Source organism: Scyliorhinus torazame, chromosome 6, assembly GCF_047496885.1.
Source record: "Scyliorhinus torazame isolate Kashiwa2021f chromosome 6, sScyTor2.1, whole genome shotgun sequence".
NCBI lineage: Eukaryota > Metazoa > Chordata > Chondrichthyes > Carcharhiniformes > Scyliorhinidae > Scyliorhinus > Scyliorhinus torazame.
In genome coordinates this window covers 299,553,257-299,565,995 of record NC_092712.1, presented here as the reverse complement: position 1 = coordinate 299,565,995, position 12,739 = coordinate 299,553,257, and positions in this window count along the sequence as shown.

The following is a 12,739-nucleotide window of genomic DNA, read 5'->3' as shown; positions in this document are numbered from 1 at the left end:
TGATCCCCAACTTCAAGTGCGTCTTCTGCAAAAACACGTCCACCATCAAACTGGAGTGAAATGGACAGCAGAAGTATGGAAATGAAATCGGTTGACTAACAGAGTGGTGGTGAACAATTGGAGGAAGGTATATAGTGGGGTTCACCTTGGGTGTACTGGGCACCATTACAAAATTTGTAGGAGACAAGTTTTGCAAGTATTGTGAACTGTAGGGTAGAGATAAACTTCAAGAGAGTATAGACAGGCTGATGTAATAGCCAGACAAGTGGCAGATGAAGCTTAATACAGAGATGTGTAAAGTGATTCATTTTGGTCGGAAGGAGGAGGAGATGCAATATAAAGAAATGAGTACAATTTTAAAGAGGATGCAGGAGCAGAGAGACCTGGGTGTTTGTGTGTATAAATCACTGGAGGACAGGTTGATGGAATGGTTATTAAAGCATAGGGGATCCTCGACTTTATACGTACAGGCATAGAGTGCAAAAGCAAGAACAACATGAATAATAAAAACAAATATGCACAGAATCTGAAATACAAACAGAAAATGCTGCAAAAGCTTAGCGGGTCTGGCTGCATCTGTGGGGAGAGAAACAGAATTGACATTTTAAGTCAAATATGACTCTTCTTCAGAGATGTAATGGGATGGGTTTTAGGCTAATGAAAAAAGGGGCGAGGAAGTGAAGCACAATGGAAGGTCAGGGATAGGTCAGAAGGCAAAGGAGATTAAATTAAAAAGATGTCATGGAGCACAAGACAAAGGGAATGGTAATGATAGTATCATAGGCCAAAGCCCTGATCCAGAGTGGGTGTTAATAGCAGAATAAAGGTCTGAAAACAAAATAGCAGAATCAGTGAGTAGGAGAAAAGGGGTCAGCACTGTCTGAAAGCAAAAGCATGGGAACAAGATATAGACTTTTACCTTGGGGGGGGGGGGGGAAACATTATGATAAACACTGGTCCAGGTTCAACTGGAAAATTGTGACCAGTTTTGGGCACCGCACTTTAGGAAGGATGTGAATGCATTAGAAAGGGTCCAGAAAAGATTCAGAAGGATGATTCACAAGGATGATTCCCGGGAGGAGGAATTTCAGTTGTGTGGATAGATTGGAAGTGCTGGGGCTGTTCTCTTAGAAGAAGGGAATGTTAAGAGGAGATTTGATAGAGTTGGTTAAAAATAATGAGAGATCTGGGAAGAGTAGATGGGGACACACTGCTCCCATTGCGGAAAGATCAAGAACCAAACAATAATAATCTTTAGTGTCACAAGTAGGCTTACATTAACACTGCAATGAAGTTACTGTGAAAATCCCCTTGTCGCCACACTCCGGCACCTGTTCGGGTACACTCAGGGAGAATTCAGAATGCCCAATTCACCTAACAGTACGTCTTTCGGGACTGGTGGGAGGAAACCGGAGCACCCGGGGGAAACCCACGCAGACACGGGGGGGAAACGTGCAGACTCTGCACAGACAGTGACCCAGCTGGGAATCGAACCTGGGACCCTGGCTCTGCGAAGCTACGTGCTAACCACTGTGCTACCGGAGAGGACAGTGATTTAAGATAACTGACAGTAGGAGCAACGCCGGCGACACGAGGAAAAAAACATTTTCTGCAGCGAGTGATTATGGTTCAGAATGTACTGCGTGAGATGATGGTGCTTGGATTTCATAGGAGAATTGGATCGTTATCTAAGTGAATAAAAAAACTAGGGTTATGGGAAAAAGCAGGAGAGTGGGAGAGGATGAGCTGTTTTCACAGAGCATGGACATGATGTGCTAAATAACCCCCTACTGCGCTTTAACCGTTTTATCATATTCTATGGTTCTATGAATTGGTCAATGGCACCCATGTGATCTGCACTGCCATCTATTTTCCTGCAATTTGATTGGTGCGTGGTGACTTAATACCTTTAGCAATTGGTCCATTGGAATCACATGGCCTACACAGCAGGGCTCATCTGATTTTCTTCTTCGAGCAATGCTCTTCTATCCTTCTGTGCCACCATTTGTGTATTTCACCGGCCCAATAGTGCAGGTATTCCTCAGGCTTAAGACTAGAGCAGCCTTAAGTTCCCATGAGCAATGCCACAAGAAACCAGCTAGTCTCATGTTAGAAATTCATACGGCACATTTTTATAAGCAGAGCCATCAAATATGGAGTTGTGGAGAAAACAATTCTGCAGTCCTGATTTCCAAAAGGTTTGAAGTGTAGCAATCATGGTCGTGTTTATTGTTGGTGACATGCAGAAGCATGTACTGCCTTTTGAATGAAAAATAAAACGCAAACAAACATTCTAAATATAGATATTCAAAACAGCGAGAATATCTACACTGGCCTGAAAGAAAACGGGTGCTCTACTTCCTTCCTTAGGTGCTTCACAACCACTTCTGTTTCTTTTTCAACTAGTTGACAGGAAGGTTGCTTCAAACATTGGTCACCAAACTCAACGTACTGCATAATGATATGCTATCTGCCGGTGAACATTAAGCCACAGTTGTAACAGAGATTCATTCTAATTCTTGTAGCTGGCTCGCTGTGAAGCCCAGGTCCAGACTGTATATTTATTATCTGGTGGAAATAATGCATTGAATGTGTTTTGCAAAACAAAATAAAAATAATAAATCTGTGTTTAAAAGTTTAAATGCAGAAGTCTGTTGAAGCCGGAATGCTAAACTTTCTTTATAGGCCTGAGAATACTTTGCACTTCGTTCTATTCCATCAGCCTGCTGTCCTTTGATACTGAAAAAGTGGATGTTCTTTGGAACCTGCAAGTGTTTACTGGAGCATACAGATTTGCAGCTAGTTCTATATCATTGCCTCCATATTCTTCATTGCTGTTTCCTGTTCCGAATATCAGCCACTGAATAAACATGTATTTGGTACACAATAGTAGCTGATCAAATACTGCAAGGCTGAGGTTTCCTCCTTCCAACGAACATTCTGAAACACAACAGAAACAAAATAAGCCACCGGGAGAGGCATAAAGGTGCACACTGGAAAAATTTGGGAAGCTGTGATGCAAATCTTTGGCATGGAAAGTTATTCTTGGGAATTATGATATGTAAAACAATGGAGCATTCTTCCTAACGCATGTAAAGACAACACAAAGCGTACACTGGTCCAATAGAACGTAAAGCACCTTCAATACAATTGTCATGATATGCAGTCACACACATAATGATATACAGACAAGCAGCTAATGGACACAGAGAAGATTATCATAGAATTTACAGTGCAGAAGGAGGCCATTCGGCCCATCGAGTCTGCACCGGCTCTTGGAAAGAGCACCCTACCCAAGGTCAATACCTCCACCTATCCCCATAACCCAGTAGCCCCACCCAACACTAAGGGCAATTTTGGACACTAAGGGCAATTTAGCATGGCCAATCCACCTAATCTGCCCATCTTTGGACTGTAGGAGGAAACCGGAGCACCCGGAGGAAACCCACGCACACACGGGGAGGATGTGTAGACTCCGCACAGACAGTGACCCAAGCCGGAATCGAACCTGGGACCCTGGAGCTGTGAAGCAATTGTGCTATCCATAATGCTACCGTGCTGCCCCTATGACCAATAAGCAGGCAGGACACTCAGGGGTGGGATCTGAGTATAAAAGACACTCACACTCCGCCTCTTTCCACTGATGAACATCTAGAGAGTCAGTCAAGGGTGTTGTTACAATCTCACACCTCCACACGTGGCTAAGAGCTAGTCTGGTTCAGTCAGACAGAGCAAGCACACTTAAATTAGCAGAGAGTCGAACTCACAGAGAACTGTGCTAACTGTGCTATTAGTTCAATAAACCTGATTGAACTAACTTCAAGGTCTGGAGTATCTTTCTGATCTAAGCTGCATCCAGTTGCAGCCAGTGTTAGACCAGTGTACCTAACACAACAATCATCACCATAGATTAAACTCCAAAAAAACTGCTTATGCCAACTTAGTTCTGCCTGATGTACGGCTCTCGTTACACTGAACTTACCCACTGTAGTAAGCCTGAACTGGGACAGTAGTTACATTACCTGCTAAGTAAATGTAAATTGGGCACGCCAGAGCTTTGAAACATGCATATTCAAACCCAATTTCACAGCAATGTTTACTGCCAACTGCAATGATTTTTCATTGATTCAGAACAGCTGACAGCACAGTCCATTTTTTTACCTGGTGATTGGGAGAGCTGTTCAAGAATTTTGAAATTCCTTTAAAAATAAAAGTAGGCATCTCACAACATACAAAAACGAGAATGAGGAAAAGGAGCTGCTTATTCAGCCTTTCAAGCCTGCTCCCCATTGGCTGACTATCGCTGATTGACCTCAGCCACAACTCACACTTTCACCATATCTCTTCATTCTTTCAGTATCTAAAAAATCTACCTTGAATATACTTCGTGACTGAGCAGCCGTGGCTCTCAGCTTCAGAGAAGTTCAAAGATTTCTGACTCCCCGAGTGAAGACATTTTGTTTCCCTCGCAGTCTAAAATGGGGCCCTGACACCTAATTCTGGAATCCGAGACAGGGGAAGCAGAATCCTCATGTAAAGAATTCTAAGGTCGGGATTCTCCGTCGCCCGACGCCGATTTCGTAATCGCCGATCGGAGAATCCCTTTTTCCGATTAAATCAGGGGCAGCGCCCGATTTTGGATGCTCCGCCCTCCCCAAAACGACATCATTGAGGAGCACGCCGCACGCTGTTGAGACGGCCTCAGGATGTCACCTGAAGGCCCTCCCCCGATGCTCCGCCCCTGGTGAGCGGAGTTCCCGACCGCGTGGTTGACTCATGGTCTCAGTGGTCGGAAACCTGGCGTAGCGGCTGGGGACCGTGACCATTGCCGACAGCAGATGGGCGGGAGCTGTGCTGCTGGCCGGGGGGGCTATGGCAAGGGCTGGAGGGACTGGTGGGGGTGGCTCGGGGGTGTCCAGGGGGCACTATCTGTCAGGTCGGGTCCGCAAATTGCCGGTGCCATGTTGTACAGCGCGACCGCTGCAGGTCATCGCCTTTCACATGTGCAGCCACGGAGTCGGAAAGTCTCCAGACCATGCGTTTTAGCTGCTAGCCCCTCACCAGTCGGAGGATCGGTGCTGGGGCCTCGCCGATTTTTCCCTACGTAAAACGCCACAGATCCTCCGGACATAGCTCCAAAATCTGAGAATCCAGCCCTATATGTTTCAATTAAGCCATTTACCTTCCTTCTAAATGCCAGGGAAAATAGGCCTCATTCACTCAATCTTTTCTCATAGGGCAATCCCCTCATCGCAGGAATCAGTCCGATGAACCTTTGTTATAACCCTCTCAGGCAAGCATGTCCTTCCTTAGGCAAGGAGGCCAAACTATGCACAGTACTCCAGGTATGCTGAACCCTGTACAATTACAGTAAGATATCTTCATTGCGAATCCCTTTGTAATAAAGGCAAACATAGCATTTGTTTTCCTAATTGATTACTGCACCTGCATGTCAACTTTCGGTGATTCACAGACAAGAACATTGTGGTGGTTGTCCCTTTAAGGGCAACACAGCAGAGTATCGGTCATCTGGCCTGGGTGGTTGATTGGGTCTCGGGGTGGGAAATCACCACAGGGGGAGGTTTTTTCCTCGGTAGAGGTTAGAGTTAGCTGCAAAGATGCTGCTGCTCTTGAAGATCACTAAGTAAATCCCTTTTTGTTCACGAATGAAGTCTCTGAAAGCATATCACTGCAGACATCCAACATTTCACAATCTCTCAGAATTTAAAAAATATTACCTACCAAAATGATAACTTCTTTTTTCCCTACATTTAAAAAAAATGTTTTATTCCAATCATGTGAAAAAAACAATTTTTCCAGTTTTTACCCCCTCCTCCTCTCTGTCCCCCGCACCCCCCCCCCCCCCCCCCCCGCGACACAAGTTCCTCAAACATCCCGCACCCCCCGCGACACAAGTTCCTCAAACATTGTCATTAATAACCCCCACCCGGAACAATTGGAAACAGTCAAGGTAAACAAAGCCAAGCCAGACTCCTCGGCGCCAGCAGGAGCCATGACAAAGGAAGGCCAACGGACACTTAGGAACCGCCCAGCGATCAGGGAACAGCTCCCGTATTGGAGAAATCGATCCAAGTGATCAGAACGTAGTCCAATCACTTGGAACCAGGTACGGGGTCCGCACCAAATGGCGCGAAGCCCCTGGGGACTATAAAATAGAGTCCCCAAGTTCAACTCGTCCTTCTTGGCAGGGTCTCTCAGCAGCTCGAAACAACCCTTGACAGTGACCTGCCTAGTAGCTACACCAACCAAGTAAGTCTCCAGTCAACGCACGCTACGAGATAGGTGCTCCTAGCTACCAGTCTATACCAGCTTTGAATCCTGCAGACTCAGAATCAAACGAAAGGCCATTTGTTCCCCTGATCTGGTGGGCCAGTTCCAAAGCTAAGTATAGGCCTTTTAGTGTTAGAGATAGTCTAGTGATTGACTGTGTATAATAAATGTGTTTTGATTTGAAACGTACTAACTGGTGTATTGAGTTATTGATCAGCACTTGAACTTGAACCTCGTGGTGGTATCATAAAGAAAGGGAGTACCACGTTATAAACCTATCACGCCATGATGGTGTGTTGTTACTTGTCACTGGGCTCTGGGTGCTATGGGGAAGTGAATCATTGACGGCAGGGAGGGGTTGGGGTCAGGGGGTTCGCGTTCGCGCGTAACCGAATACAAATTATAGTGATGACGAAAAACAGGTATGATGTCTTAATTGTTCTCTTCTTTCTTCTCTTCTCTTCCTTTCCGTCTCTTCTCTCTTCCTGGAGCTTCTGGAATTCTGTGGATCAAGCATAGTTTCTGTTACTATCTTGGTTAATATCTTGTATGTTAGCATGTCTGTCTTTTAGTGCCAATTTCCCTTTATAATTGTCACCATGTGTGACCCCCTCATTATTTTTTAAAAACCGAATATTTGGACTCGACATCTAAGAAAATACTGCCGTACTGCGGGCCGTCTCGCAGCCTGTGTGATTTACCATCCCAGTGTTTGAGGATGTAAATAGCAGAGGGAAGCAACCATAGGTTGCCAAAACCAAACAAAATAATTTTGAACGTAACGAGCCAAAATGGGGTGCGTATGGGGCGCGGCGGGTAAGGTTTGGATGGAATCCCCGGGTAGGACGGTGATCAATGCCATATGTGCTCTATCCGAGCGTAGCTGACCAGAGGGGGGTTCTCAGGCAGGGCGGGGACCAATGCCGTTTCTCCTCTGCCTGAGCAACCGGCAAGACGGGTAAGAATGTGGTCGTCGTGGCGGGCTGCCTCTCGAAGTAGGAGAGCAACTATAAGTCGGGTTCTGTCGACAGACTTGTTCCTCTGAACTATTGTCTGGGACAAACGTGTACCTTTCATAATTTTCTGTCGACAGACTAGTACCTCTGAACTATTGTCTGGGGACAAACCTTTACCTTTAACACTTTTCTGTTGACAGACTAGTTCCTCTGAACTATTGTCTGCGTCAAACTTGTTCCATTAACAGCCGGGGGGCGTTAAAGGAGTGGTGACGTGGGGCCGTGATAAACTTTCCGAGTTGACACACAACACTTAACAATAACACGAACGAACAAACATTCAACCAACATGGTGCAGGTTCCATCAGAAAGGACACCGTTTCTCCCAAGCGGTTCCTTTAAAACATCACCTGGACACCTCAGTTATCAGTTGCGAACAGGGTCGCAAAGGGGTTCTCGTTTTGGGAGTCAGAGTCAATGTCATCACCTTCTCCCAGATGCCATACTCTTGAATGGATGAGGGCTGCTAAAGCTGCATGGTGTGACTTAGGGTCCATCTTGTCGTTTCGGACGAGCCTGTACGAATTGTCACGGTGCCTAATAGTCGTGTCTAATTCTGTGGAGATGGAGTCGGGGTTGTCATCGTAGGGCAGTGGTCTTTGGTGAGGTTTGTTAAGGAATGTGATCAGGAATGGATCACTCGAATCGTGTTCAGAGTCGCTGGGTTTGGGGCCTGTTGCATGGGGATAGTAGGGAGACAGCTGTGGCTATCGTGTGTGTCACAGTCGCTGTCGCTGCTGTTTGTGGGCGTTCAGGGGCGGAGTCTAGAGTTCGGGGGTGGAGTCAAGGTCGAGTCCATGGATGGGGTGGACGTGTTGGGGGAGGGTAGAGATACGTTGGCTGTGGATGGGGCATAGTCTGCTGCGTCGAGCATGACGTGGTGTGCGTGGTTAGACTGCGAGCCATATGCCTTGAGCTGGTTAATATGAAAGCACGCGGTCTTCCCGTTGGGGTGCTTAATCTTATAAACGGAGGGGCTTACTTTGTCCACAACGGAGTACGGACCCGAATACTTAGGTGACAGGAACGTGCTGGGGTTGTAAATGGTGAGTATGACCTGCTGTCCTACATCAAACTCAGTGCCATGCACTGTCTTGTCAAAACAGGCCTTGCTCTGTTTCTTCCTGGTGCCTAATTTTACTGCGGCTGCTAGCTGAGCCGTTTTTACATTCTCAACTAATTGTTTCACTGCGTTCTCGTGTGTGAGGGCCGTCACTTCGGGGCTGGTCAAGTCAAGTCCCAATAAAAATTCTGTGCCTTTCATGGGCGTCTGGTCATGAGAGTGTGTGGGGTGTATCCTGTGGATGTCGAAACAGTGTTACGCAAAAACATTCATGCAAAAGGCAGGACTGAATCCCAAGCGGTGCTGTTTTGTTGGACCATTTTCCTGAGGGTTCGATTCATTCGCTCCACGATACCACTTGACTGGGGGTGGTATGCGATGTGGAATTTTTGGGTAATGCCAAATATCGTGAGGACATTCTTCATGACACGTCCCGTAAAATGGGAACCTTGGTCGGATTCAATGCTGCAGGGGAGTCCCCATCTCGTAAAGATGTGGTGGGTTAAAATCTTAGCTGTAGTCTTTGCCATGTTTGTTCTAGATGGGAATGCTTCTACCCATTTCGTAAACGTGTCTATAACAACTAACACGTACTTGTGACCATTCCTGCAAGGGGGCAATGGTCCTATAAAATCTATCTGGAGGTTAGTCCAGGGGCCATTAACGGAGCGTGTGTGGCTAAGCTGAGCTTTGTTCGCATATCTGTCCAGATTGTTTGGGGCACAGATAAGGCAATTCTCAACATAGTGCATGACGTCTTCCTTTAAATTCAGTCACCAACAGAGCTGCCTGAGGTGGGCTGTAGTGGGGTCAATTCCCTGATGCCCATGACTATCATGGAACAAACAAATAAGCTGATTCCTGTCCTGTTCAGGAATCACATAAAGGGTGTCTTTTAGGACCACACCGTCATGTGTGGTCAGTGCATTTTTAAACCTATCGTATGGGGCTGGTAATTTTCCTTTTAAAATCTCCCTGAGATTACTATCTTGCTTCTGGGCCTGCACTAAATCTTCGATATTTGTCTGTAAGACCTGAACTGCATTCACTGGGGCGCTTTCGGGGGTTTCCAAAAATGTCCATGTCTGGAACCTGCTTTAACCAGTGCGTCGGCTTTTACATTTCCAGGTGGGGAGGAACGGTGGTGACGTTGTACTTTAATAATACCAAATATCCTGTCCTGTGCTTTTTCCAAAATGTGCCGGAGCAATGGGGCTGAAGGGAGGGGTTTTCCATCCACGGAAACAAATCCTCTTGCTTTCCACAGCGGTAGGAATTCTGTGAGGCTGTTACAGACATAGGGGCTGTCCGAGTATATGTCTGCTGGGCTGGGGAAGGAATCTGGGTGATCAACAATGTATGCAATGGCTGCTAGTTCTGCCGCCTGCGCACCTAAGTGTCCTGGCAGTTGTAACAAGATTTCTTCTAGGGTGCGTCCCTGCGCGTCCTCAGCATAGATGCCGCATCCTGTAATGCGCTTCCCATTTAATATAGTAGAAGAACCATCCACATATATTCTCAAGGGTGCACACATGTCTGTGTGCTGGGGGCTCTGGGGTGAACTACCTGTCTTTTTGGGGGGTGTTTTCACGATAAAGAGACCTGTGTTGTGGTGCGGTGAGATGATTTCACATTCGTGGGGGGTGCCTGGGTACTGAAGGTTGTCGGCTAGGAAAGTGTGGGTCTTGGTCCTTTTAACAGTGATGTCCCGTCCCTGCAAAAGGGTCCACCTGGCTGCTCTGATCTGGCTTACTGTACCGTCCTTAAGTCGCCCGTCTAGTAAAAGTTGGGTGGGGGTGCGTTCCGTGAGGATTGTGATGGGGTTTAGTCCGGTGATGTATGGAAAGTATTGTACTGCCCAGAAAACTGCGAGCAGGTGCCTTTCACAGGCCGAAAATCCCTGCTCCACAGGATCTAAAACTCTGGAGGCGTAAGCCACGGGTCTTAACTGTTCGTGCCATTCCTGGAGGAGCACGGCCGAAAGGGTACAAACTGTGCTAGCTATCTCTATAGCATAGGGGGAAAGCGGGTCTGGAACCTGTAGTGCGGGGGCTGCAATAAGTGCGCGCTTTAAAGCATCTACAGCATCCGTGTACCGCGGAAGCCATTCCCAGGGGGCTCCTTTCTTTAAGAGTTCCGAGAGGGGTGCTGCTTTGGTGACGAAACCTTCAATATGGTTTCGGCAGTAGCCAACCAGTCCTAAAAATGATCGGAGGGCGGAAACATTCTGGGGAAGGGGCAATTTGACAATCGAGTTAATGCTTTTATGCTCGATCTCGCGTTTCCTATGCGTGATAATTGTTCCCAAATATACCACTTTGTTTTTTTAAAAATGGGCCTTCTTGGGGTTCACTGTACATCCAATTCGCTGTAGGAATTCCAGGAGTTCGGACAGAAGCACAATGTGCTCTGCCTTGGTGTCTGTCTGCAGTAATAGGTCGTCTACATGCTGGACCAGACATTCGGGGCGAGAAAATTTTGATAAACCATTGGCCAGCTGTCGGTAGAAAATGGAGGGGGAGTTGTGGAATCCTTGTGGAAGGCATGTCCACGTGTACTGCTGACCTTTAAAAGTGAAGGCAAATTTGTACTGGCACGCTTTTGCCAATGGAATGGACCAGAATCCGTTACTGATGTCCAAAACCGGTAAATATTGTGAGTTGAGTCCCTGTTTCAGCATGGTCTCGGGACTTGTGGCTACCATGGGGGCTGACTTTGTTGAGTTCCCGGTCCTGGACCTCGACCGGTCCAGCCCTGGATCAAGCACCGTATTGAAGTCTCCCCCCATTACCAACTTTCCCGCCTCCAGGTCCGGGATACGCCCCAACATACGCCTCATAAAGTTTGCATCATCCCAGTTCGGGGCGTATACGTTCACCAGAACCACCGCCTCCACTTGCAATCTGCCACTCACCATCACATATCTACCCTCACTATCCGCCACTATGGTCTTTGCCACAAACAGTACCCGTTTCCCCACTAAGATAGCCACCCCCCTATTCTTCGCATCTAAACCCGAATGAAACACCTGCCACACCCATCCTTTACCTAGTCTGACCTGGTCTATCAGTTTCAGGTGCGTCTCCTGCAACATAACCACATCTGCCTTTAATTTCTTTAGGTGTGCGAGTACCCGTGCCCTTTTAATCGGCCCGTTCAGCCCTCTCACGTTCCACGTGATCAGCCGGGTTGGGGGGCTCTTTACCCCCCCTGCCTTGTCGACTAGCCATCCCCTTTTTTAACCCAGCTCCTCACCCGGTTCCCACGTACCTTTATATCCCACCGACGGTGCCCCCCGTCTCGACCACCCCGTCCCATAACAGCTCCCCCTTCTCCTTAGCAGCAGCAAACCAGTTAACTCCCCCCCCCTCCGCTAGATCCCCCTCTAGCGTAGTTGCACCCCCCATGTTGCTCCCAGAAGTCAGCGAACTCTGGCTGACCTCGGCTTCCCCGTTTGCCCTCGGCCCCTCACTGTGCGAGGCCCCCTCCTTCCTGCGTCCCTGTTCCCGCCACAATTACCATAGCGCGGGAGCAAAGCCCGCGTTTCCCACTCGGCCCCGCCCCTAATGGCGCATTTCTCTTCTCCTTCCCCTTTCCTTCCCACCGGCACCCACAGTTCCTCATACACCCCCCCCCCAACATGGGGAAGAGAGAAAAGTTACAGGATCGAAGAATTAACAAATTGAAAAATCATCCCCCCCCCCTTCCCCTTCCTCGCCCCACATAATCACCCCACCACTTTATCCCAGAAGCTCTTTCTCTCGCCAGACTATTCCAGCTTCTCGTCCACAATGAATGTTCACGCCTCTTCTGCCGTCTCGAAGTAGTGGTGCTTCCCTTGGTGTGTGACCCACAGTCTCGCCGGTTACAACATCCCAAATTGAACCTTCTTTTTGTGAAGCACCGCCTTAGCCCGATTGAAACTTGCCCTCCTTCTCGCCACCTCCGCACTCCAATCCTGGTATACGCGGATCACCGCGTTCTCCCACCTACAGCTCCGAGTTTTCTTCGCCCATCTGAGGACCGTCTCTCTGTCGTTGTAGCGGAGAAACCTCACCACTATAGCTCGAGGTATTTCTCCAGCCTTTGGTCTTCGCGCCAGAACTCGATAGGCTCCCTCCACCTCCAAAGGGCCCGTCGGGGCCTCCGATCCCATTAGCGAGTGGAGCAACGTGCTCACATATGCCCCGACGACCGCCCCCTCTGCGCCTTCGGGCAGACCGAGGACTCTTAAATTCTTCCTCCTCGAATTATTCTCCAGTGCTTCCAACCTCTCCACACACCTTTTGTGCTATGCCTCGTGCGTCTCTGTCTTCACCACCAGGCCCTGTATGTCATCTTCGTTTTCAGCAGTCTTTGCCTTCACGAC